The sequence below is a fragment of the Hetaerina americana genome, unplaced genomic scaffold, assembly GCF_022747635.1.
Source record: "Hetaerina americana unplaced genomic scaffold, ioHetAmer1.1.p SCAF_1, whole genome shotgun sequence".
NCBI classification, from domain to species: domain Eukaryota; kingdom Metazoa; phylum Arthropoda; class Insecta; order Odonata; family Calopterygidae; genus Hetaerina; species Hetaerina americana.
In genome coordinates this window covers 25,273,854-25,300,335 of record NW_027286069.1, presented here as the reverse complement: position 1 = coordinate 25,300,335, position 26,482 = coordinate 25,273,854, and positions in this window count along the sequence as shown.

Sequence of the window (26,482 nt, the reverse complement as noted above, 5' to 3'; positions counted from 1 at the left end):
ACAGAGAGTGAGTGAATTTAGAAGGAAGTTTACTCGGATAGATACGTATAGAACGCAGAAATTGTTTGTAGTAATTTTAATAGTTTCAATGCAACAATTTCCGAGTATAAAAATCATTCGCCTTGACTGGGATAGTTAAAAGTTACTGTTGCGGCATCTCCCGCAGTTTCTTTGGAAATTTTTAATGAAATTTATTTCGTATAATTTGAAGTTTATGGTTTTAGACGATTTTTCAAAAATATAATGACGAGAGCGAACGTCCTGTCACGAGGGAAATTGTCTTTTTTTTAAGGCTTAGATCAATCGTCTCAGTATAACTTCCGCTTGTAGATGTGGGCTTCACGATGAAACGTGTTTTGTATCATAATTACGACTTAGGGCTGAGGAACGGGTGGCCCTGGGTAGGACTTCTGGTCCATTGCAATGGATAAAAAGGTGTTTTCATCGGTAGAGGGAATTAGGTGAAATTTGAGCACTTATGCCATTAGGATAAACGGTCCATGAATAGAACACTCTTTTAACACTACTCTATTTTTACGAAAGAGGCGAAGGAAGTGTGTTCGAATGGGGAAATATGGAGGAAATCACGCGTAGTATCGTTGAGTAACTTTCCCTTCGCAACCTGATATCCTAGACCAAATGTGCTATAATTTCCAATTGTTTCTAGGCAGTCATCGGAACGTCGAAAATTTGTCGAAAAAAATGATCGTCATGTTGGAATTCGATGGCTGACAGGCATTACAGTCTCTCAGAGCGACGTAAAACTATCCCAGCCAAAGTGCCCAAACATCTAATAACAACATAACGAACGTTTTCGACCTCTCTATACTTCTCGCCGGCGACTGACCGCATATTTTTGGAAACCACACTAGCAGGACTTTCTTGATGGAGTCCACCTCCGAAGAGAGTGGCGTGCAGGGTATCCATGAATGTCGTGAATGAAGTGAAAAGATCTCACCCAGATGAAATGCCTGGAAAGCGCACTGTCGTGTCCTTTCAAATTCTGAATAATAGTGTGGTTGGGCGTTCGATGATGCAAAACGATGCCATATTTCTTGCGAAGGTACATAGCCCTAATATCACGGGAAAGGTGAACGGAGCGAAATGACCTCGACGGGCGCGTGCCTCCGGCGATTTCCGCTGCTGGGCATGAGTCGCGAAATCGCGGTGAGAGGCACGGTTTTCAAGGGAAAATGTGCGCTTCGGAATACCGCATTCACGAGACGAAGCATGTTTGCGAGAGAAGGCGATTTTAAGCTTATTAATGCCATTTCTATAACATCAATGTTATCTGATTGCTCTTTAATGGCAATATCGTACAGAATAAATTGTAAGCATGTGTTTTCAGTATATATTTGAAGCAGGAGTTTTTTTGAATGAAGTAGTATCGTGTAATTGAGAGAAAATAAATGTGTGTATATATATATATATATATATATATATATATATATATATATATATATATATAAAATTAGGAAGTACTTATTTATGATAGAATATTATTTTTATTATTATTATTTGGCAGTCTACTTGTTAGAGTAGGTTTTGGATAGACACAGGATGAAGGTTGATTAATTCCTTAGCTTCGCGTAGCATGACATACATCCCGATACCCCACACTGTAGTAAACTGTTCTTCAATGACGAATACTTCCCTCCTACCTTCATCCGTCCAACATGCCCCTATACTTTTCCTCCACCTTCGTCGCTTGCCCAAAGTTCTCCCCTCTTATCACGGCTTCCTTCAACATCCCATAGCCAATCAAAATACTTTCCATCCGTTTTTCCTGTCTCCTTTGGATTTCTCCAAACAATTCCCTCTCCTCCCTCTCGCCATACTGAGTACTTCCTCGTTTGTTTTCCTTTTTATTAATTTCACCTTCTCCAGCCCTCTCCACGCACACATTTCAAAAGCCTCCAATCCACTTCTATCATAATTCACCAAGGATATTTTTCCCTCACCGTTCAAAAACCAGCTACATGGAATTTTTTATTTAATTAAAAATTTAAAGCGTATGACAGATTTCATTTTATAGTGTAAATTATGATTGGATTGGTATTAATCATGAAATCAATACCATGATGGCCCGTGTCTCAGAGTAGAACGCAATTCTTAGCCTCTCCTAAGGAGACAACCTGACACCCCAAATTACATAAAGTTGTTCTTTAATTCCGCATACTCGTGTTTATTTCCTCCATTCATTCCCTCTATCCCCATGCCTATCCTTTTCCTCTCCACACCTCGCCCGGCTTACTTCCGTCTTTTTTCCCTTTCACAATCTCCAGTCGACTTCCGTGGCCTTTGCTGAATAAATAAACAATATTCCGTTACATCGTATTATATAGGTTATTGTACTGTGTAAGAAACGTTAACCTTTCAAAATAAATATATATTTGGAAGGAACAGGATAGGGATGTTGGACGGGATGAAGGGAGGAAGAAGGCACTCGGAGCTGAAGAGGGACCTGATGTGGAGTGGGATGTTGTGTTTAGCTAGGGGTCACAAATTATTTAATTAGTAAATATGTCCATCCAAAACCCTACCTTAACTGGTAGATTACCTAATAATATATATATATATATATATATATATATATATATATATATACACACACACACACACACACAAACGAAGGAGAGTCATAATTAGAGCAATGCGATGACGTGATTAGAAACGAAATTCGTATATTTTTAGACTTCAGTTGTTTGAATATAGACAACCCAGCAATATTCTCTCACTTTTCCTTTAAGGGGGGGCGTGGATGATAATATATGTTTGATTAAGGATCGTGTATCGGACGTGCCTGAAACGCAGGTAACCCTCCTTTACATCCTGTTGGCATGCCTCCGTTTGGTACATGAACACTCGTCCAACTCACAATAAACAACTCTTCCTCCACAAATAAAGTTCGCACGCTACGCACAATTTCGGGAAGCCAGCAACACGCGTTATTAATGTTTTCTTTCGGTGGCCTAGGTAACGGTGAAAGCGGAAGAGGTCTGGGCGACCGGGTGGAACCCCAGAGTGCCACCCCCTCCTCAACCCCTTCCCCCCCTTCCTCCATCCCACCCTCTCCCCCGGATCGCCTAGAGGCAGCGGGCGACTCTCGGCCGCTTCACTCTCTTCCCCCATCCTTCCCATCTCGACAACCCAAGGAACTCCCTCCCCTATTACCCCCTCTTGGGGAATGATTCGCCATCTTCGCCGGAAGAGTTCACAGGGTAGAAGCGAATCCAAGGTTCTACTTGTACAGCAGCGGCTCAATGGTCCGATTTAACGATTTTTCAAGAATTATTTCGAGTTGTCCGAGGCACAGGTTTAACCATTAACGCAGGCATGTGCCCGCGAGGCGGTTGGATTACTTCTGTTGCGTCCGCAGCGATCCAGTTAAACTCTGGAGCCAAGCGGACGAGGGAAGTGAGGCTGATTTCAACTTGACAGTCATATAATTTGTCCACAGAAGATAAACACGTGGCTATGTTGCGAAAGCATTGTATCCTCATTAACATATTTAAATTTTACTAATAAATGTTCAGTGTGCGGCGACATAACTTCCTTTTTTTTTAAACGCAATAAATCCCATTTTATGAAACAGAATCAGTTTGTTATTTTTTTAAATGTAGGTACATATTTAAAGTTTTGTTTTGCACAGTTTTGAAAATCAAATCAGTTAATTGACGCCCCCCATTGTCCATACACTGAATAAGCCGATTTCTGGCGTTTGTCATGACCTTTGCCAGCATAGCAGCGTGTATGTTGGCAACTTCTGCGCAGATTTTGTCCTTCAGGTCTTGTAGGGACGGTCGACATTAACGCGGGATTTCAAAAAATCCCAAAAAAATCGCAAGGGGCCAAATCGGGGGAGCGAGCTGGTCACTCCAAATCGCCCCATATTGAGATGAGGCGCTCCGGGAAGTGTTCCCTCAATAAAGCCATCGATTCCCTTGAAGTGTGAGCCATTGCTCCGTCCTGTAGGAACCAAATGTCCCTGAGTCCAAGTTCACCAATACGATTCGGTGTAAAGGTTTCTAATTTTTTGCATATATAAGATACAAATACAGAAAGTAACACAGGCTAGGTCTCATTTGGATATACGAGTGTGTACGTATACAGAGCGGAGGAGAATGGACTTCCTAGTTTCAAAAAATCACTGAAGAGCGCGAAGGTAAATTAGCAGAGTGGGAGTAGTGGCGTTAGATGGGGGAAACGATGTCATTTTCCGCAGTTACCATGCAGTAGTCTGGTGAGCATCGAGGCTTTGTCGTAGAAACGTTCTTAAAAACAATGATAGTGTGGGGGCGACGCAAAGGGTTTTTCGTAGGCGGTTTGGTTTGACTCGTCATGGAAGTGTTTCTGATGCTAAAACCATTAGGAAATGGATTACTACGGTAATGGTGGCAGGATCTGCACTTCCTAGAAAATCAGCTGGGCGACCTAAAAGTATGCGGACACCTGTAAACATCGTGGCAGGGAGAGCGTCCATTGAACAGTCTCCATCGCGCTCTGCGCTGAAACATGCCCTGCTGCCCTTGGAATATCGCCCAGAACGGTAAGGCGAATTTTACACACTGACCTTCACTTACATCCCTACAAGATGATGGTTGTTCAAGAATTGAGTTCAGAAGACTGGGTGAAACGTACAGTTGCTTGCAATGCAATCTTAAACTCTATGCAACCCGGCACTATTCTGTGGTCTAGTGATGAAGCGCATTTTCACCTCTCCGGCTCAGCAAATAAGCAAAATAATACGAGAGGATGTTCAATGGCCCCCTTGCTCCTCGGATTTGAGCCCATGTGATCTTTTTCTTTGAAGATATCTCAAAGCTGAGGTTTACAAAGTTCGACCGAGGACCTTGGAAGTTCTTAAGGTGGCAATTACAGATGTCATCGCTGGAATAACGCAAGATATTCGGAGGAGAGTTTTCGAAAACTTTTTTGAGCGACTCAACACGTGCATCGCTCATCAAGATCGTCACCTGGATGATGTAATTTTCAACAAATAACCAAAATATAGCATTGAATATAGTTTAGTTGAATTTGGTTGGTTTTTTTTACAATTTACCCATAAAATGAGGGAGCCCATTCTGTTCCACCCTGTGTCATTAGTTACTGCGAAATTCATGGTCTCGATTTAGTTCTATTTATTATGCATGGCAAAGTGGAATCACATTTAGTCAAAGCATCTGCAAAATCGCCTGGGACCTTAAGTAAGGAGGACTCATCAAAATGGAGCGTGTTTTAATATGGTGCGGAAACTTGGTCATTGAAGAAAGATAATTTGTTTTCGGTACTTTCATTGAGTAAACTGATATAAAAGATTGTATAGGAAGGATATAAATTTATTATATTCTGAATGAAATCCCGTTAATCACAATATTTTGGCTGTGTGCGATATTTTCCGAGTATACTATATTATCTGATTTCATAAAATATATAATGATCTAATAATTTCCCATTGAATCCATTTTACTTTCCTCCATTATTTTCGTAACATAAAAAGCTTTATTTTTAAAAGTTCCAAGAAACTGCGGGAGATGCCGCGACAGTAACTTTTAACGGAGTCATCCGCTATATGTGCATCACAATGCAACAATTTCAGAGCGTAAGAATCATTCGCTTTGACGCGGGATTCGAACCCGGATCCCTCGAGATTCATTTTGATTATAAATTATTCTTCATTACCCAATAATTTTGCTTATATGTTGAAAGTTAGTTAATATTGGTTCAATCTTTTGAAACATTTTTCTTCTCCTTAGTAATAATCATTTTTTTAATGCCCATATTTTTCGTTTTATAGATTATTGTTAGAGTCATTTTCATTATAAGAGACTGTGTACTTGTAGTTCATTAATATTTAGCGAAATCAATTATTTCTGGGAGATTAACATTTTGTTCATATCTAAGGTCGTATTGCGATACTCATCATAACGAGTTCGGAGTTTTGAGAAACATATTTCAAGATCGATGACCTCTAGAATTCTTTAGCGAAAAGGACGGCTCATTTACCTAAAACAAACATATGACTAGTAAGTTGGGAGGGCTGCTATTTCCGCGCGAAGGACCTGGAGGTTCTTAAAAAGAATAATATTTTTCTTTGAAGTGAAAAATTTAACGAGCTATGATGTGCTAAGTGGTAAAACCACAAACTCAAAAAGTCAAAGTTTGACTTTTGTTTAACGCGGGAGAGAACGCTAACTAAGGATACTATGGACAAAAGGTGTTCGATGATGTTGGTCAAAGCCAAGGGTCATGGTCGAGGTCGGTACTGTAATCTTTTGCTGAAGTCATCTTAATGATCAATCATTCTTTAAAAGGATATTTTTGCTGTTTTCATGGTAATTCATTTTTAGTCTACTGAATCTTATTCGATAAGCTTGCGGTAATGGTAAGGATCTAGTTGCAAGGTAAATTTTACCCAAATTTATTCTAAATTTTTTAGATAATGCTATCTGCGTCTACAGCCACCCTGCAAGTCACTGCTGGGATGTGTGGTAGGGGGATTCTTCACAACCAAGTAATCAAATCCAAAAATTTAATTTTTCTTGATTTTTAGTGATTTTGCAAGGTGCGACAACACAACTTCTTTTTTATCAGACAAAACCCCTTTAGCTAACGTTGCATATATAGCTGTATTTAACATAATATGTATTACTCGACCCTCCTGTGGACTACAACCTTGACATGGTGGAAGGGCTGGTGCGTTCCGATGACCCTTACAGCAATGTTGGTGGGGGCAATGATAATTTCTCCTGGTAGAGTCAGCCATGGTTCCCATGGTGATAGGTCGGAGGTTAGGTTCTAGACGAAAGGTAGTCCACGCAGCGTCTGTTCTTCAGTGAGGCGTCTGAACACCGTGAGGCGACCATTGAGTGATGGTGCCACGTTAAAGACACTATGTAGGAAGGGTACAGGAAACTACCTCATTTATTAATCCCATGATTTTTATGATAAAAACTATAGAGAAAATGAGTCCTGGCAACTACGGGGCTCGGCCCAATCAGCCATGTGTCGTGCCCGGCAGCGGGGGAGGCAAGGCCTCCGCGGCCGTCATCTCAAGAAAGCCTTGCAAAGCAAATCCGACAGCAGCAGGATAGAAGATGCAGAAAAAGGCCGAATTAGTTAGAATAGGAACTTGGAATGATAGGACAATAATGAGGACAGGAAAATTAGAGAATATTAAGCGAGAGATGGAAAAAGGAAATAGAGATATTTTAGGTCTATGCGAGGTTAGATGGAAAGATAGCGGGGATTACTGGAGTGATAATTATAGAATAATATACAGCGGCGGGGCCGAGGGCCAACGAGGGGTTGCCATAATATAGAATTAAAGGTAGGAAGAAGCGTAGTCAATATGGAGCAAGGGACGGGTAGAATGTTAATAGTAGAGGGAAAAGCACAACCGACGAACTTGGTCCACTGTTCAGGTAAACATGCCATCAAGCAATCATAGGAAGGAAGAAGTAGATAGGGTATACAGAGATGGTGATAAGGTGGCTACGGTTTAGGTACGAGGAATTACGAGGTTAACATTGCGAGTGTCAAACTACAGGAGAACAAGGTGCAGTCCAATGTAAGTTTTTCTGCAGTATCAATTCGTTATAAAGTATTGGCATATATCTCTCCCAGAGGCAGTTGTAAGAAATTCAGGATATGTCTTGTAATTGAACGCCCCTGAGAATTTTTTAAAAGCATCATACCATTATTCATTGGCGAGTTTGTCTCCTTCTTCTGCATTCTCATCTTATCCTACCCCTTTATTCCTTTTTGAACATATTATTATCATTAGGTTATCTACCGGTTAAGGTAGATTTTTGGATGGACAGAAATACTAATTAAATAATTTGTAACCCCTAGCAAAACACAACATCCTACTCTACATCAGGTCCCTCTTCGTCCCTGAGTACTTCCTTCCTCCCATCATCACGTCCAACATCCCTATCCTGTTCCTTCCCTTTCCTCGTTTGCCTAACATTCTCCCCTCTATCACAGTCTTCAACATCCCACTGCCGGTCAATACCCCCTTCATCCACTTTTCCTGCCTCCATAGGATTTCTCCCAACAAATCCCTCTCCTCGCCCACCATACCAAGTACTTCTTCAATTGTTTTCTTCTCTGTCCATTTGAACATATATGAAACCCTTTTTCCCTGCACTCGAAATTCTATTTTTTTAAACCATCGTTTCGTGTTATTACGACATTAAATAATTGAGTAATACAATGAAATACTAAAAGGTTTTAATCAAAAAAGAATTTTTTCCTACTTTACGTATTCCTTTCGTCCTATGCTGACATACAAGGTACGCCTTGGTGCACTTCATAGGTGGGTAGGTACGTATATACGTTTCGGCCTGTCGATAAAACAAAAAATAAAACATTTAAACGAAAAAGATTGAAGACATATATCTGCCCGGCAAGTCAAATCTCCGTGGTTTGAGTAGCGGTCAAGGAAATATTTTTTCTGCTTTGAATCCGCACCCTTCCCCATTTCCCGCCAGCCTTACGCCTCTATCTTTTTTGTGTTTTCCTATCTCTTTTCTATATTTATGTACCGGTATGAATGTGTTTTCGCCGTTTGGCAGTTGTTTTTGTTTGAATGTGTATCCAGACAATATTGCTAATTTCCTTCCTCTGGCTATGCGTTCCTTAAGAACTCACTCGACCTACTCTTAACGGCATGGTACGACTGCTTTCCATACTATCCTTTCCTCTCACGTCCTCGTCCATTTCTCTGTTATTGAGTGAAATAAATCCCGAGCGTAATTTCTTGGCCAAAGAATCGAGTCAATTGTTTTAATAAAACCCCGCGGATAACAGAGGTAATGACGTTTTTCTTGGTAGCTTAATTATTATAGGATCGTCCAGAAAATTTGAACGCATGTGGTTCGAGTCTCGTTCAGGGAAATTTTTTTCTGCTTGGAATCTGCACTCCTTCACCTACTCAACAAACCGTGTACTCCCCCTTTATGTGTGTTTTTATCATTTTCCCTTCATCTATAAAACATAATAAAAAGTAAATATTTCTTCAAAATTAGTTTACTACAGATATTTTTTGCAACAGCAATAATTAAACGCTCCATAATCCTAAATACAAGTCAAATTTCATATTTTGACGCAAAAAACATACACGCCACGATTATTTCATTCACCGGCCATAGTCCTTCTCTATTAAAAATGACGGGTAGTGGCAGGGGGTTCACCCCTCCCCCAGAACTGTGTATCATAATAGAAGTGCAGACATTGATGAATTCGTCATCAAGGCACGGCTCCTGACGAGTCCACTCTTTCGCTTTTCGTCTCGGCGAATTAACGCGTGCGTAAACCATTGCGCTATTCCGTTGAAATAAATGACTGCGACGGCCGACACGCCTGGATTAGGAGGGCGGACTCGGAGGAAAGGCGAGAAGTCTGGGAGATAACGGAATCCCCCGTTCGTGCTTTCGCTTCCCCTCTCTCCTCCACACCCCAACCAACCCCTCCCATCACGTTCCTTCCCTGCCCGAATGCCTCCTGTTCCCTCTTCCATAACACCTCCCATTTCATCCCCACCCCCTCATCCCTTCCACGCCCTCCCGGGAGCGATCAAGCGCCCCGCAACCCCTCTCTCCGCCACGGCCACGGATTCGCCCACATCATTTCATTTGGCCTTTCCGAGGGAATTCAAGGGTGTCATGGAGCATTCCTCACCCCACCCCTCCGCTGAAATGATGGCAAAGGGGCCGACAGTTGTCCCTCTCCTCATCTGCACGTGGAATCACGGAGTTTCGTAGGCACCTGTCCTCTTCCATTTTCGACTTTCAAAGTAACTACACTAATCATCCTAAGGGTGGGTTATTGTAATACTAAGTCTGACATGGGCGCCAACCATTACAATTTTATGTTTACACGGAATTCACGTAATATAACACCAAGCATGTCTGCATATGTCATGTAATAATGAGTACGTCGTCAGTTCAAAGTTTTGAACATTTCTTTTTCAATTAATAATATAGAGGCGCTTAGGTTCGATTTTGTTATCATTGCGTATTCTGCAGGGGAAGAACGGGAACTTTGTCTGTAACCTACATACATTAAGGTTCTAATAATAATATAAACTACACTAATATAGCCTGTTTAATCTGTGACCGTTTGAGGGCAAATTCCGACGAAACCCAAACGCCTCTTCCCACGCCATTGCAATTGTTGCGTCATCGCGCGGCCAATTGTTGCGCACGTTCTCGACGTCATCGAGCGTCACACGCACAAAGATCCCAAAAAATCACGAACATCACAATTCCTGTGTTTACCACGCCGTGCCCTCCGTGAATGGCCAATCAGGAGGTGTGGATTCCGATGGCCACGCCCACACTCTTGAGGTGTGTTCATCTTCCTGCGGTCTCTAACCTTTTCGAATGCACGCTATATATAAATTATAATTCACAAGCCAGAGGAAGAGCGTTTTTACGGGGGGCGCTGGGACACCGAACCTTCACTCAGAAATCACAAAAAAAACGATTCTTGTTTGCGAGATAAATCTTTGTTGCGCTTGGGAAATTAAAATTTAAATACGAGTTCAAGTGAACATACATTTAAGATCCATTTCAAACAAACTCTTGGTAATTATAAAGCTCATTCATTGTTGAAGTTGTGGTATGATAAATATCAAAAATATCAACCTTACCAAAATCTAAGTTTATCGAATAGTTTTTTACCAAAAAGTGTCCCTTTTTACAATAATTTCAGAGCGTAAAAATCATTCACCATGACCGGGATCTCGGTCAAGGCTAATGATTTTTACTCTTTTGAATTGTTGCATTGAAATTGCATATTAGCGGATGACTCCGTTAATAGTTACTGTTGCGGCATCTCCCGCAGTTTCTTTGAAATTTGACTAAAAAAGCTGAAAATAAGTTTAAAATGAAAATTCACGTTTTTGCTGTTAATTATTGCTCAGACGTTTAAAAGCAGATGAATACTTCTTTAACTTCTTAGGAAACAAATAAGTCTTCGCCTAAATATCTGTTGACTACATATTAAGAACCTGTTCATACAAGAGCAATTCCTGGTAATTATATTAAACTCAATTCAATTCTTGAGATCTATTACCGCACCTATAAACTGTAGCCGATTGGCAATCCAACTATAACTTGAAGACAAGTTGGCGTCAACTCATACGCCTGCGTCAACGCGTCTTTTCCCTCCGTTGCAATGGTGGGAATCGAATCCCTGAATTCCTAGTTGAAAATCCCCCCTGCCAAATAAATGTTTCTGTGCTTTTGTCTGTGTCCACTAGTGCTAAGTGCTATACATTATTATTCACGTCCGTGAGACTTTCAAAAAGTGTTATATATATATACATATAGACAAATATTGTTTAGGAAAATTTGGGAGGAAGGGGATATATGGGCTGATTCGTAGTATCTATGAGGAAGGAATCTGGCCGGGAGACTTTGTGAGATTAGTGTTAGTTCCTATTCCGAAAAAGGTAAAGGCTACATCATGTGAGGACTATAGGACTATAGTTTGATATCCAACGCTGCTAAAGTTGTTCTAAGGATCATAAACAAAAGGATAGAGAGTAGGGCAAATGGGGAATGTCAGTTTGGGTTTAGGAAGGGGAGAGGAACGCGTGATGCCATAGCAGTAATGAGATTATTGATCGAGAGGAATAAGGAAAAAGATAGGAACTCACATAAATGTATGATTATGAAATAATTCTCCATAAAAGCCACTAAGAACCGCATTCAAGAAATAATACATGTGAAAGTGGAGGCGAAAGATAAACTTGAATTACATTAATTTTCCAGGGCCTGGAGGAGGCCCCCTCGTCAGGAGGAACGGAGAGAATGTGCATAATATGCATTAGTTTTCTTATCAGATGTATTTAATGTAATTTTCGTTCATGGTTGAGTAATGAATTATACTATGCTCCAACCCAACATTACCTGGATATAATTAAAGTCGTATTGAAATGAAATTATTTACCTTGTAATTCCACGCACTTTATTATAAACACGACCCAGATTTAGACGTTGAACGTCATCACCTGATGTTCGTCGAAAACTGGGTCGTATTTAAAAAAAAAGTGTGTGGAATTACAAGGGAAATAATTTCATTCCAATATGTTATTCGAATTCCATAAATTTACTCCGGAGATAACAATTTAAAAAAATTATAACTCAAGTCCCTGAAATGCGATGAAGGTCGATTGGTTTAAAAAAAAACACTTTTATTTATTTTTTCTTCTCTCCAATTTTTTCCCATTCCATCGTTTTAACGTTGGTGCTATAGCTACAGAGTACAGTTACACCAGAGTAGTTTGGCCACTGCCGGCTGGTCGAATGAATCGCGAGATCCTCGTTGTTTTGTTGGGTGGAATTTTCATATGTCTGCTTCAAGGCAGCTGCAGCCGTGAGTTTTGTGAAACATGAGTGAAATTCCTGTCCTCGAGAGATTTTCCTTGTATGCCTTGAATGAAGAGACTGAATGAACGAACTTCGTTGAGGAGGTAATTAAGAAGAACGAGGTAATAAAAAGAAGAAGACCCTTTAGTGGTTATCAAATTGAAATAAAAATACTTAGAAATAGAACGCCAGTAGAAATAGCACCGTTATCAATTTTTTTATCAAAAGGCGCAAACTTTCCAGGAATAACGATAACCTACGGAAATAGGTACATTGGAAATGCAGACAGCCTGCAATATTTGTTCAAGTTCTAAGATTCCTTTACTGTTTTCTGATAAAATATTTATATCAGCCAATAGAAATTTATGCTGCTTCTCAGCATTATATTCATGTTATTATGTATTATATATATATATATGTATATATATATAATATGTATATGTATATATATTATATATATATATATATACACATATATATATTCAAGAATTGGAATGTATTTTATGTACACGTTACGAGGTATGTATATGTGTGTATTGAAACATACATACCAACAATTTCAGAGTGTAAAAATCATTCGCCTTGACTGGGATTCGAACCCAGATCCCTCAATATCCAGTCGAGTGCTTAAGCTACCGAGGCGTCCTCGGTAGCTTAAGTGGCTTAAGCACTCGACTGGATATTGAGGGATCTGGGTTCGAATCCCAGTCAAGGCGAATGATTTTTACACTCTGAAATTGTTGCATTGAAATGCACATTAGCGGATGACTCCGTTAAAAGTTACTGTTGCGGCATCTCCCGCAGTTTCTTTGGGATACATACCAATTTGGTGATGAAAAAACACATACAATTAGAATAAAAATCCACTCAAAGTTGTCAATATGTACATAATAAACCTTTCCCACATTTATATTCTTCCGTGCAAAATACTTGATATTCTGGTCCCACGATTCGTATAAGTAAATAAATAATCGACATGTCTCGTTTATTACCAATCAAACAAACGGTGAATTTCCTTGTTTCCAAACGACCTCTACCTCTCTCGGCTGCTTTCATCTTTTTCTCGAAATTTCGAATTATTTTTGTTTCACATCAACATCAACCGTGCCCATCTACATCAACGGAATGTCATAGGGTGGTGGTACGTGTACATTGTGTTAAGAAAAAAGAGGTGGTGAAGTTTCCCGGTACGATGCAAAGTTATGGAATCACCCCTTCGTTCATTTTATGTACACATCATAACACCATAAACAGCGACGTCTCTCACTCACGTGACGAAGAATTTCGATGTGGGTGTTAAAAACTACGGAAGGGGAAAAAACTAATGATTCACAGTCTGTTCTTGTTAAGTAAACGACGCCATGTAAATTGTTAAAAACGTTTCACACTCTAGCAGTGGCTATACAAACCCTGTGCGCAGTACGGTGCAGCCATCTATGTCTTGTATTCATAAAGAGTACTTGTGTATTTTATTTTCGTAAACATATTCTTATATACACCCAGTTCCGAGAAAAAGTTGCAATATCTTAGAACTTGAACAGACCTCGTAATTACTGACTGATTCCTTTAAAATACTTGAATCATAAATTGAAACATTCCTGTAGATTTAACGATCATTGTCTTGTCTCCATTTTAGGATGTTTAGCGGTGATAAATATGTACTGAAGGCAAATCCTGCAATGAAATTCAAGGGACTTTGCAGAGGAACAGTTGAACAAATTTCACTGTCCGTTTTAACGGTTTCAGTAATAAAGTCTTGGCGATAATTGGTTGAGTAACTCCACTAAAAAGAGATTAGGTTGTAGGAATTGTGTTATATGCCGTTATTCAAAGACCTAGATGGCATAATTGGGATTTGAGTGGGGAAATTTAATTTCCTTTCAATTTATTGCGCAATTTTATCGAGACGGGAAATCCAGGTACTAAAACTGTTATATTTTGCGGGGGGGGGGGCGGTTCTCGCTTCACGTGCATTGAAATTTCAAACTAATTAGTATCGCCCCAGCTCACTCGCTTCCTCTCTTATAACTTTCTTTATGAAGTTCCTCCTTTCTTCCTCTCTCACTCTCCTCCGTTACTTTCTTTCTTAAATGGCTCTCTGTCGGTCATCTAAAATCATAAACTATTATTAATGATTTTAGGAGAGAGTTATCCACTAATAATGTCGTTTTGGTTTCAATGGAAAAAGAAATATATGCAGTGTAAGCTTTAAAATGAGCTAACCACACGCTTATGGAGGTTTATGTGTGCGTTCTTTCAAATATATGAAATATATATGATCTTAGTTAAATGTATGAAATAATAGGCATGAATTTGAAAGGAATTGTCTGATTTACACTGTTTCTCATATCGGTTTAAATCTAAAAATTTGGTCATTAATCGAGAGAGATGGATGGCAGGAGCGAAAGAAATAATTGCTATATTTAGTTGTCTAGGTTCGTTTTTATCCTTCCGGTGATAGTACGCATTAGAGCTTTTTCTTCATTAGCAAAGCCATTTTAGATTTGTTTACAGTTTCTCCCAGTTGTATTCATGACAATAATATCGACTATTGTGGCATTCCGGATTAACAAAATGGCTTGTTTCAAGAACGATAGCATTTTATAGGGAACGATGGGTATAATTACTCTATGTGGTTCTCTGGGTTCGTTTTTATCTGTCCATCGATGGTGTAGTATTAAGGCTCTTTCTTCAATAGCGCAGCAATTTTTGATTTCATTTACAGTTTCTCCCAGTTGCATTAATGCAAACAATGTCGATTATTATGGCGTTTCAATTAAACAAGATGGCGTGTTTTGGAAACGAAATTTACATCGTGTATGCACACTAGCCAGTCGCGCTGTCTGATATTTATAATATAATATCAGCCCACTTACATGTATCGAGTATTTACACCCAAATTTAACTGAATTCATTAGTGACGGGCAAATATGTGAAGAATTGAATTAAGGGAGGTGTATTTACAACGAAGAATGGGTTTATGTATATGGACCGAAGGATTTCGTATCATGTATATTCCGAATCTGTTCATGTTTTGTCCCTAAATCAGAAAACAAATAATCAGATATTCACTATTTGTTGGCGATGAATAATATTTTATTTCAATAGGTTTAAACGCCGTCCTAATTGTGGTTGACAAATGAAATCTTCCAACGTCTTGGTGTATTATGAAGGGAACTGTTTTTGATACTCTCCGAGGTATCATACTAAGTTTGGAGAATCACTATTTTGATGAAATAGACGAAAAATTCCTTTTTGGCATTAAGTATGAGAATATGAAAAAATTTTGCCGGAGCGTAAGAGATGGGTACAAAATGCTCTTTGCTCTAGAGTTAGAATACAAGAGTTAGGAAAATATTCGTGTTTCTCGGATTTCAAACGCAAATTGAAAAATGACAGCTTAGCTGAAAGAGACTTTTTATATTTTCTTTTACGTGTAACAACATGGACACCAATCTTCATGCGGAATATCATTGTGATAACGCAATTAACCAGACCATCTGGTATACTCTACTTACACATTTCCCTATAAATATCAGGTACGCAAAATATCAATCAATTCGTTACGCACAACTGCAGAGACCGTTAGACAACGCCCTTCGTACTTTCACGAGTAATTAAGTCTTTTTCTCGATGAATGAGTAGCCCGTTTGAATTCTATGGGTTTGTTTAAATAGATATCGTTACCATTTTGTCATTTGTTTCCCGATATGCCTGTGTGTTGTGGAGGTTAATTCCTCCGTTCCTGTCGATGAATTTTATTCAACTTTAACCCTTAGTGAAACCTTCTGGCTTTAAAGGTCTTTCAACATAAGGATAAAGATTTTTTTGCATTTAGCTGTGTGACAATACTTTTTTAATCTAATAGCATTTTTCTATGAAGTGGACAGTTTATCTCCTCACTTTGGTCTCAATTCGTTAAACTCATTACAGTAATCTGCTTTACGTCTGGTTTTCATAGTTATGAGTACTGACCACCTCTGGAATAAAGGCTATGTTGTACGGTTTGCGGGCCGCACGCGGTTCGCCATAGTTTTTCTAATGCGGCCCGTGGCCGCCTTTGATTGTCGATCTTTTTAATTAAATAGAAAGATATTTGAAACTTCAGATTATATAACTTTTTCATCGTTATAACGAAACACTTAATTTTTTATGTGATGTAAACCATTAAATTATATTTATTATTTGATATATTTGTCCAGCAATGTTATAAAAGTATTAATTGAACAGATTAATATCCATATATGGTGCAATTGTCGTAATTCGAACGCAAATTTAGAAAATTCTATTGTGTTCATAGATAAAAGATCGCCTCGGAGACATAGACATCATCGCCTTCATATTATGTAATTCACACATTTTTTCTCACGTCATCAGCAAAACTCACATTCTTTGCAATAAGGCAGAGTGATTTGTAGAGAAATAAAGACACAGGCAGCTTGCGTGCTACTTTTTTAGAGATTTAGACCAGATATCAAAGTGGCGTACAGAATGGAGGTTGGAAATCTAAGAATTGAGAAAATATATCACAAAATATGCATAACTGAAATTTTGGAATAAAAGAAAGAATAAGTAAAGCTAAAAAAATGTTAAATAAATTAGAGAGAGTTAAGCATTTCAGAACAGGTCACGTACTTGGAGGGTGTTACGCTGACATCAAAACTTGCATGAGGTACAGTTACTTAGGCGGAAATTCCCACACGTACCTGTATGTTAAAAATTGCTACGGGAAGAGATTAAGGGTGTGCATAAGGGGTGTGTTACAGGAATTGGTTATGGAGCCCCTTGAATCACAAAGAGAGCAGGAAAAACGTAAAGATATTCAGAAAAGTGCCCAATACCTGGGTTTTCTTGCGAAAGAGTGAATCAATAATTATTAACAATTAGCAGAAAATAATATTGGCAGCAAATAATATTGGTAAATTCGACATCGGGGTGATAGAAAAATAGACAGGGAAGACATACCATCTTGGACAGATTCAAGTAGAAGCAAGACTCATTCTTCCCTCATACGATACGCAATCATAACAAAATTGAACCCAAGCGCCAGAAATTATTAATTTAAATGATGAAATTTAATGACTTTGTCAAAAATTCCAATTATTACATAATATATTCGGGTGTGTAAGAGTGCATGTGCCGGAGTTTTATGTGAGTGTGCGTATGTGTGTGTTTTTGTATTTACGTGTCCCTCCATATACATGTTATATATAAATATATAGAAATATATATATACATACATATTTACATTACATTTACATTTTTTCATATATATATATATATATATATATATATATATATATATATGTATACATATATATATACATATGAATTTATTTATTTTTTATGGTGGGACACATACATACATACACACAAAAACATATACGCACCACACACATCTTATGTGTGTGTATGTACATGCACGTCATGTACCGCGCGGAAACATGGCCACTGAAGCAGGAGGATAGACGTAGATTGGAGGCTTTTGAAATGTGGGTCGGGAGAAGGATGGAGAAGATTAAATGGACCGAAAGGTAAACAAATGAAGAAGTACTAGACATGGTGGGCGAGGAGAAGGAGAAATCATAAGGAGGCAGGAAAAATGGACGAAAAGCATATTGATTGGCAGTTGGATGTTGGTCTGTAATAGAGGGGAGAATGTTAGGCAAACGAGGAAAGAGCAGGAATAGGAAAGGGACGACTGCCCAGAGAAGAAGGGAGACATGTTGTAGAATAGAATGCTGGACTGTGTTTTGTTAGGAGAAACATATTTACTTGGTAGATGTGTCCATCCAAAACCTACCTTAACTGGTATATTTCTTAAAAAATAATATATATATATATATATATATATATATGTATATATATATATATTTGTATATGTGTGGGTGTGTATTTATTAATCCGAATTGTGGAATGAAGAGGTAGGTTTGTAGTATGTTAAATTGGAAGATGTAACAGATGAAAGCATATTGTCAAGAATTTTGTGCTTAGTTGCTGAGGATTTGCTCCAAGCCGTAAACGATAACCCAGGTTTTCTAAAAAAAAGGGCATGGCAGGAGATGGGTCATAAGTTTACGGCTGTAATTCTGAAAAAAAGTCGTCTTTCCAACAGTCGGTTGATGAGAGAAATACGACGAGGCAGCTGACGACCATTCCAAAAAAGGACTTTGCCGATTGTTTTGAAAAGTGAAAGAGACCCTGGGCTAAGTAAGTGAGGTGCCAAGGGGCACTCATTGTTCTTGGTAGTTAGCTATTTTGCCGTAAACATGGCTGGATAGTTTCCGGAAAGACCACATATATATATATATATATATATATATATATATATATATATACACACATTTTCATACATGCGCACATAAATATACGCACGCACACACAAACACAAATATATATCGTCCGATCATCTGAGCCCATTCAGTTGGGCGCGAACAGATACAAGATGAGGGGGGGGGGTGCTGATTAAAGCTATGGATCAAGGAATTGGTGAAACAATCAATTCTGGCATGGTCATCTGATGGAGATAATGGCATCGTCACTTCAATTGGTTATGTGTCTAGAGGCGTGAACTATTGCACATGATCACAACACGATGGTGTTGCCGCACGCCATCCATATTCGAGCAGTGGAAAGTCAAGGTTATAGCCGAAGCGGAGGAAGTAGGAAGGCGGAACCATCCGTTCCCTCTGAGTAGCGAGATTTCTTCGGAACCCAGGGGCGTGAGCTGAATTTCATTACCAAGCAACGGATGGAGATCTAGGAGTCATTCAGATGTTCATATGCGTGCCATCAGATTGGATATGGAGGAGACGCTGTACCGGATGTGGAGTACGTAGGGTCCAATAATGTAAAATTGAAAGGAATTGAATTCTAGAAAAGACAAATTTTTAAATGAAATGAACGAAAATATTTCACGGATTCGTGACTCGTAATCCTTACATAATGACCAGTCTACATGCACTTAATACACCGAAAATCGATGCCAGGGCTATGGTGGGGGGGTTTACAATCTACATTATGCATTTACTCGTATGCATACAAAGGGAACTGAGACCAATAAATTGAACGTAACAATCACAAACACTTTTTATTACTTTCAGTGGATGCAAAGCAACCATCTTGGATTTTGTTTGATTTGTGTTTAATGTAGTATTTTTGTATTTTGTAGTCTAGTCGAACACCACCAGTATTAGTGTCTTTCATGATAAATTATTTGATGCACATTTTATTTTGTTTACTTCACACATACACACAAACACACACACACACATATATATGGATATATATGTATATACATTTATATATATGCAAATGTTTATATATATATATATATATATATATACACACATGTGGGTCGCGGTAGTCCCGTGGGTAGAGCGTCGGACTGCTAACCGGAGGGTCCCGGATTCGATTCCCGGGCAAGGCACTCTGGGCACCTGCAGCTCCACCCAAGCTATGTGGTTTTTTGGGTACCAGGTCTCCTGGGAAACCATAACCGGCGCAGGGAAAGGAACTGGCCACCCTTACCCTGATGTGTGAATTTCACACGCCGTATAGGGTTTAGTACTGGGTGAACTCTACAATCACCTACTAAACCGACCTTCGGTTTGATTACTTTGAATATGGTTATATATATATATATATATATATATATATATATATATGTATATATCCCTCCCCGGACTACAACCTTGACGTGGTGGAAGGGCTTGTGCGTTCCGATGACCCCTAGAGCTTGTGTTGGCGGGAGTAATAATTATTGCTCCTGGTAGGGTCACCCATGCCAGCTAGGTCGAAGGTTAGGAGCCAGACGAAAGGTAGTCCACGCAGCGTCTGTTCCTCAGTGAGGCGGCTGCAATGGCGTCTGACCCCAGTGGGGCGGCCAGGAAGTGATGGTGTCACGTTAAAAACACTATTGAGGAAGGCAACGGGAAACCACCTCAATTATCATTCCCAAGATTAACATGATGGACTATACAGATATTCTGAGTCCTGGCAACTACGGGGCTCGGCCCAATCGGCCGTGTGTCGTGCCCGGCAGCGGGGGAGGCAAGGCTTCCGCGGTCGTCATCCCACGAAACCCTTGCAAGGGAAAACCAGCAGCAGCAGGACAGAAGACGCAGGAGAAGAAGACCACATTAGTTATAATAGGGACGTGGAATGTTAGGACAATGATGAGAACAGGGAAATTGGAGAATGTTAAGCGAGAGATGGGAAGGGGAAATATAGATATTTTAGGTCTATGCGAGGTGAGATGGAAAGATAGCGGAGATTACTGGAGTGATAAGGATGGAATAATATACATCGGCGGGGACGAGAGCCAACGAGGGGCTGCCATAGTAATAAATGAATAGGAGGGAAGAAGCGTAGTCAACTTAGAACAGGTAACGGATAGAATACTACTAGTAGAGATAAAAGCAGAACAGACGAACTTGGTTATTATTCAGGTATACATGCCACCGAGCAACCATAAGGAAGAAGAGGTCGATAGGATATACGATCAGTTAGAGGACGTAATCGCGTGTGTTCCTGCAGGGAAACATTTGATAGTGATGGGGGATTGGAATGCAACGGTAGGCGAAGGAAGAGATGGTGACGAGGTCGGGGACTACGCTTTAGGCACGAGGAATGACCACGGGGAGAAAGCAGTTGAGTTCTGCAGGAGACTGGGGCTAGTCATCACTAACACTTGGTTTAGACACCACAAAAGACGCAGGTATACATGGAAAATGCCAGGTGATTCAGAAAGGTATCAGCTAGATTATATCCTGGTTAGACACAGGTTTAGGAACAGTTTGATAAATTCGCACAGCTTCCCGGGAGCGGATGCGGACTCTGACAACAATTTAGTGGTTATGAAATGTAGCGTCCGTTTCAAAAAGATAAGGCAGGGGCGGCGAGTTAGTAAATGGAATGTAGAAGCATTAAATGGTTTGAAAAGGAAGGAATACAAACAGGCGGTAGGGGAAATCATGGAGGATGGTAAAGAGCTAAGTACTATCGAAGAAAAATGGGAAAGTTTCAAGAAAGGGTTGTTTATAGCCGCAAAAGACACTATTGGAACCGTTAACGCTAAAAGGACTAGGAAACCATGGATCACGGATGAGATGATTACAAAGATGGATGAGCAGCGAAAATGGAAGAATGTAAATACAGAGATAGGCAAAATTAAGTACAAACAATTAAACAATAAATTGAGGCGGGCAACAAATAAAGCAAAAGACGCATGGTGGATGACGCAGTGCGAGGATATGGAAAGTCTGCAGAGGAAGGGTGAAATCGGTGCGCTGTACAGCAAAGTTAAATCTTTATCAGGAAGTAAGAAAGGGAGATCAACGATAGCAGTTAGAGATAAGGCGGGTAAGGTAATAGTTGACGCAGGAAAGATCCAAGAGAGATGGAAGGAATATATAGAAGAACTGTATAGTAAAGAGCTTAGACCAACAAAGTTAGACATAGAAAAGGAACATGACGTAGAGGCAGATGGCTGAGGTCCAGGCATACTAAACAATGAGATAGAAAGGGAAATAAGGGAGATGAAATGAAATAAGGCAGTGGGGGTGGATAAAATTCTCGCGGAACTATTGAAATGTTTAGGAACATGTGGGAGGAAGAGGCTATATGGGCTGATTCGTAGTATCTATGAGGAAGGAATCTGGCCGTAAGACTTTGTGAGATCAGTTTTAGTTCCTATTCCGAAAAAGGTAAAGGCTACATCATGTGAGGACTATAGGACTATTAGTTTGATATCCAACGCAGCTAAAGTTGCTCTAAAGATTTTAAACAAAAGGATAGAGAGTAGGGCAAATGATTACTTAGGGGATGATCAGTTTGGGTTTAGGAAGGGGAGAGGTACGCGTGATGCCATAGCAGTAATGAGATTATTGATCGAGAGGAATATAGAACACAACCAGGAGGTATTTGCCTGTTTCGTAGATTTTGAAAAAGCATTTGATAGAGTGAATTGGGAAAAACTAATGAGTATATTGCAGAAAATAGGAATAGATTGGAGGGAAAGGAGGCTAATCCGCAACCTGTACATGTCTCAGACTGCTCAGGTGCGAGTGGGGAACGGGGAGTCCGGTTGGGCAGTGTTAGGAAGAGGTGTAATGCAGGGTTGCTCTTTATCACTGTTGCTGTTCAACCTGTATATAGAGGAAATGATTAAAGAGGCATGGGAAGAACTGGAGGTAGGAATGAAGGTGGGCGGGGTATTCGTAAAATCAGTTAGGTTTGCTGATGACCAAGCTTTAGTTTGTCAGTCAGCCAAGGGGCTGCAAGCATTGCTAAGGGAATTGGAAATTAAATGCAATAGATATGGGATGAGAATCAATAATAATAAAACAAAGGTTATGCGATTTTCTAGAAAGAAAGGAAAAGGCTAAGCTAAACATTAAAATAGGAGGGCAGAAACTTGAGCAGGTAGAACAGTTTACGTATCTCGGAAATGTTTTGGACCAACACGGTCAAAATAGTAGGGACGTAAGGAGAAGAATTCCGCTAGGAAAAGAAGCTTTCACAAGGAGGAGGGAGTTGATGATGGGGACGTTGAGTAAGGATATTAAGAAAAGACTCGCAAAAACTTTGATAGGGAGCGTAGCTATGTGCAGCGCGAAAACGATGTCATTGAAGCAGGAGGATAGACGTAGACTGGAGGCTTTTGAAATGTAGGTGTGGAGAAGAATGAAGAAGGTGAAATGGACAGAAAAGAAATGAGGAAGTACTTGGTATCGTGGGCGAAGAGAGGGGTTTTTTGGGAGAAATCCTTTGGAGGCAGGAAAAGTGATGGAGGGGGTATTGTCCGGCAGTGGGATGTTGAAGACAGTAATAGAGGGGAAAATGTTAGGTAAACGAGGAAAGGGAAGGAACAGGATAGGGATGTTGGACGGGATGAAGGGAGGAAGAAAGTACTCAGAGATGAAGAGGGACCTGATATAGAGTAGGATGATAGATTTTGTGTTTTGTTGGGAGTAATAAAATGTTTGTTTGGTAGTTGTGTCCATCCAAAAACCTACCTTATTCGGTAGATTACCTTAAAAAAATGTACATATACATATACAAATATATTTATATATATGTTTACCGAAGAGTTGTTTAGAGCAAATAAATGTTTCTTTTTGTGAAAAATTTCAATTAATTTTTAATTTTTATGTAAAAGGGCAGCTCAATGAATTAATTGGAATTGCAATTGATACACCTGGAAATCAAACAAAATAATCCTTCCGATGGGTAAATTGTGACATCAATTAATAGTTCTTGACGTTTCCTGTCAACTCAGTCCTAAGATTCGAAATTTATAATGACGAAAGGTGTCATTAATATTGTGTTAGCCTCCAGAAAAAAACCAGCCAGCTCTAGCGGAATGCAAGCAGTAACGGTACCGAACAAAAAGCCCTTCTATATGATCACTGCTGAAGGGGAAAATAAAAAAAAAGATTTTTCTTGGGGTCGGATTGAACGCGGGAAAATTTGGAGGCATAACCGTCTTCAGTAACGGTCCCGTTCTCTTCATTAGTATTTAGATCGTCTCCTTGTATAGTTTTCTTTTGATGTCTGTCGCCGCCGGGTTAGTGTGGCGGGTATTGCCCTCGACGTCCCACCCAAATGTCGCCGGCCGGATGATCCTCATTTGGGGCCTTCTATAGGGCCTCACCACGGCTTCTTCCACAGTGGTCACGGCACACTGCTTCTCAAAGTTCATACCTGTGTAGGACCTCTTGGCTGTCCCCTCTTCGCTAACTAAAAATGTCTTTGTAATAAGCTGAACGGAAAAACTTAAAAGAGTAGGCACTGGATGGGTGTTGTGAACCGATTAAATGATTATTTTTTAAAATTTTGTGGGCGTAAAATTATTATTATATGGTAGTCCACCTTTTTAGGTTAATTGTTGTAAGAACATAGACTCAACATTTCCTAGTCTCGCCTAATAAGACAAAAGCTGACACCTGGCTCTGTAGTAAACCTTTCTACCATACCGCATACATTTTAAATTCATTGATACCGTCCATAGTCACTATCTTATTCCTTTCCCTTCCTAGCTTGTCCAACGCTTTCCTCTCGTATATCAGAGTCTTCAACATTCAAGTTCCAATCAAAATGCTCTGAATCCATCTTTCTTCCCTCCTTTGGATTTCTCCCAGAAATGGAAGGAAACGATCAGATAAAATAAAATAAAAATTATCTGAGGTTCCCGCTGCATAACTGAGACGATTATTATACCGTTATTTCAGCGGGCCTCAGGTTTGCCAATTTTTCAAAGTAAGTTTTAAGTTTGAGATCAGAACCATTGCATAGTAAATATTTCAATGAATTTTTTTAAAATGCATGAAATTAATATTAGTTTCCGGTACAATTTTCCGTACGAAAAAATGCGATTTTGAGTTAAATTTTCCATAATTTTTCATATCTATTATTTTCACTTTTTTTTAACAACAATTTCCAAAGCAAGACTCATTTTTACCATTTTGCTTCTTCTCTTAAATTTCGTTGAACGACTTAATGAATCCAAATACTGTATATTTTAGCATTCTATTCTTTTCCTCGTGATCGTATCATTCTTGCATCCACATTATCAAAAAAAAGTCTTTGTGTCCGTCATCTCGCCAACTATGTTTCTGGCAAACTTTTACGTAATACTATTAAGAAATCCCTAAACGTCTCAACTCGGTTTAAATCAAAATCTCAAGAGCCGTCGTAAGGGTACATTCATCATCATTGTCTGTATTTAAATCAAATTGGTTTACTACAATTCCCTGGTTTACTGCAGCCCTTCCCTCTTCCCAAGCCAGTTTTAATGCCTTACCTCTCCTGATGGCTTCCCTGTTTTACGTCCCATTTCATTTTTTCCTTCTTAATATCTTCTTGGTCTTCCTCGTGGAAACTTCCCTTCAATTTTCCCATCTATTATGCCTCTAGCTAATTCATTGTGCCTCAAGGTATCCATCTAGTTCTTTGCCGTAAGAGTTCTAGGGTTCATATCTTCATATACATGGTCCATATTTCTCTCCTGCTCTTCATTATACTTCCTCATTCCACTCACTTTGTCTGGCCGTTTAACCATCATCATTCTCCTTTCCAGCACTATGTTTCAATGGCTCTTCTCTATTCTTCGCTAGTCTCCTTTTCCAATGCTCATCTACATCTACATAATACCCCGGAAGACGCCGCAAGGGCGTGTGGCGGGGAATGTTAGAACACCACTCGTAAAAAGGAACAATGCCACATGCAAAGACAACAATATGCAAAACTACACCCACAGCAGCGCACACAATTATGCAAACACATATACCTCCAGGATGTATCACTAAAGCCATCGAACAACATGCGAGCCAGGACACGCAAGCCAGGACACAACAAGCAAGAATGCGAAACTCCACCACCACATGAACATGCAACACAAAACACTCCCCCCCCGAGGAGATAGTGAAAGGCAGGGAATGCGACCCAGTGTTGCAGGTAATGGGCAGATCCCCCCGCGGAGAGGGACGAGGGATTGAAGGGGGGACTTAAAAGCAGATGAACAGAACACTAATGATGTCATTCGGAAAGAATGGGTTATGATAACAAAAGACACGAGGTTAGTGAAAGAGCATGCAATTGAGAAGAACTAATTAATCCCTTGACGCTGAGGGTGGCAAGTGGAATTTTTGCTATCTATAACCCTGTAGTTGCTATCCCGTATTGTCAGTGGGAAGGAGTCCTTGAGTCGGCTAGTTCTGGCATCTATTTCCCGAATTTTATATACATGATCCAAGCGGTCAATGTATGTAGGAGTGCGAATAATTTGCGAGACCTCGGTGCTGAAACATGAGGATCTGAATTTATTTAATAATTTCAACCTAGCATTGAATCGTCTTTCTTCTAATGATTCCCACCCTGACTCTATTAGAATTGCAGTGACGCTTTCCGTTTTATCGTAAGAATTTTTAACAAAACGGGCTACCCGACGTTGAACCTTCTCAATTTCCCGAATGAGGCCCTTTTCACTCGGATCCCATGCACTACATGCGTATTCTGAATGAGGCCTTACAAGAGCGTAGTAACAACGTTCCTTGACCTTCGAGTCACTTTTGCCGACAATGCGTGTAATAAATCCCAAT